This window comes from Cyprinodon variegatus, unplaced genomic scaffold (assembly GCF_000732505.1).
Source record: "Cyprinodon variegatus isolate N-32 unplaced genomic scaffold, C_variegatus-1.0 Scaffold1042, whole genome shotgun sequence".
NCBI classification, from domain to species: domain Eukaryota; kingdom Metazoa; phylum Chordata; class Actinopteri; order Cyprinodontiformes; family Cyprinodontidae; genus Cyprinodon; species Cyprinodon variegatus.
In genome coordinates this window covers 244,299-246,731 of record NW_015151495.1, presented here as the reverse complement: position 1 = coordinate 246,731, position 2,433 = coordinate 244,299, and the positions used below count along the sequence as shown (strand labels likewise).

The 2,433-nt window shown below is 46.7% G+C and overlaps 1 non-coding gene across 1 annotated transcript; it reads right to left on the bottom strand.

Moving 5' to 3' along the window:
• Nucleotides 1-945: 945 nt before the first annotated feature.
• trnaa-agc lies at nucleotides 946-1,018 on the bottom strand. The gene has a single exon. It is a non-coding gene; the product is annotated as a tRNA-Ala (tRNA).
• Nucleotides 1,019-2,433: the final 1,415 nt, after the last annotated feature.

Sequence of the window (2,433 nt, the reverse complement as noted above, 5' to 3'; positions counted from 1 at the left end):
GGGTGGGGGGGAGGGGCGTTCTCTGGTGTCCTGGGGGTTGGAGACATGCTGAGAGTTGAGGAGAGGGAGGGGGCTGGTGTTGGGGGGGTCAAACCGTGTTAAACACCTGTTAAGCTCGTCTGCAAACTTCAGTGTTTGTTGCACATTTTGATGTCCTGATGACATGGGGTACAGCGCATCCCTGTGGGTGCATCTCGCCTTTCATTCGCTGGTTGTCCTCCCGCAGCAGTGTGTCGCAGTGAGCTTGTTGCAGACATGTTTGATTTATGCCCAATATTGAAGCATGTTCTGCGCTGTTATTCCACACCACAATGCAAGAGGGACAATCAGGAACTAGCTGTGGGTCTAGATCAGTGGTCTCCAACCCTGGTCCTCAAGATCTACTGCCCTACAGATTTTAGATGCATCCCTGCTTCAACACAGCTGAATCAAATGATTGATTACCTTTTCAAGCCATTCATTTAATTAAGCTCTGTTGAAGCAGGGATGCAGGACAGTCTGTAGGACAGTAGATCTTGAGGACCAGGGTTGGAGACCACTGGTCTAGATCCTTAGCATCCCCCTGGTGTTGGCTCTACGTGCTACATCTTCTTCACCGTCTTTAACTTCAGAGGCCCTGATGTCCTCTTCCTGACAATTTTTGTTTGCTTACATTTCAGGACAAAAGACATCTGGAGGAAACTATATGAAATATAACAAATCACAACATTAAAACGTTTTAGCTGTAATAGTGTAGAAAAATGTAAAAGCTGCGGCAGCTTTCAGAAACCAAAATGTCCTGATCAGTAGGTTTCCATAATTTGATCATTTCAACTTTAAGTATTTTATACATGTAATACACTACTGTATGTTATGTATTCTAGAGTAATGGTTTATTACAGCTTATCTTTAAAGATGCCCCCAAATCCAAAGAAAAGAGTCAAAGTAATCGTAGAAAAGGAGAACTGGAGGATGCGGGCATCGATCCCGCTACCTCTCGCATGCTAAGCGAGCGCTCTACCATCTGAGCTAATCCCCCTGCTGAGAAATTACCATCGTCGGGGGTTCGATACACTCAGGGTGAGGGGGAGGGCACCTCTTTGTGTCCTGGGGGTGGAGACATGCAAAGAGTTGAGGAGAGGGAGGTGGCTGGTGTAACGGGGGTCAAACCGTGTTAAAAGTTTAGCTCGTCAGCAAACTTGATGTCCCTGCAGCCCTGCTGGTGGTGTTCCTCTGCCCAAAGCTGGAGGTGTTCTTCAGACCCCTCCACTCATCTCTGACGTTGTTTTGTGCCAGTTGTTCCTCTGTTTTCCTCTTGTAGTCCTTCTCTGCTGCCCTGATCCTCCATTGGAGCTCTTGCTAGACTCTATGCTGCTCTTCTCTGTCCCCTGAGTTGAAAGGCCTTTTTTTCTGGTTCACGAGGACTTTCAGCTCAGGAGTCACCCAGGGATGGATGTTTGGAAAGCTCTGTAGTCGTCTTGGGGGCACAGTGCTCTCTACACACAGAAGGTCATGTACAGTTATGGCCAAAAGTATTGAGAATGACACAAATATTATATTTTCACATGATCTGCTGCCCTCTGGTTTTCATATGTGTATCCCAGATGTTGTCATCACATACAGAAATGCAATTGCAATCATATTATGAGTAACAAAAGCTTTTAATGACAGAATGAGTTAATGCAGCAAGTCAATATTTGCAGTGTTGACCCCTCTTCTTCAGGCTGCTGCAATTCTCCCTGGCATGCTCTCAATCAACTTCTGGACCAAACCCTGACTGATAGCAGTCCATTCTTGCACAATCAATGCTTGTATTTTGTCAGAATTCCTAGGTTTTGGTTTGCCCACCCGTCTCTTGATGATTGACCACAAGTTTTCAATGGGATTAAGATCAGGGGAGTTTCCAGGCCATGGACCCAAAATCTCTATGTTTTGTTCCCTGAGCCAGTTCGATATCACCTTTGCTTTATGGCAAGGGGCTCCATCATGCTGGAAAAGGCATTGTTCATCACCAAACTGCTCTTGGACGGTTGGGAGAAGTTGCTCTCAGAGGACATTCTGGTACCATTCTTTATTCATAGCTGTGTTTTTAGGTACGACTGTGAGAGAGCCGACTCCCTTGGCTGAGAAGCAACCCCCTCCATGAATGGTTTCAGGATGCTTTATAGTTGGCATGAGACAAAACTGGTGGTAGCGCTCACCTCGTCTTCTCCGAACAAGTATTTTCCGGATGTCCCAAACAATCGGAAAGGGGATTAATCAGAGAAAATGACTTTACCCCAGTCCTCAGCAGTCCACTCCCTGTACCTTTTGCAGAATATCAGTCTGTCCCTGATGTTTTTCCTGGAGAGAAGTGGCTTCTTTGCCGCCCTCCTTGAGACCAGGCCTTGCTCCAAGAGTCTCCACCTCAGTGTGTGCAGATGCACTCACACCTGCCTGCTGCCATTCCTGAGC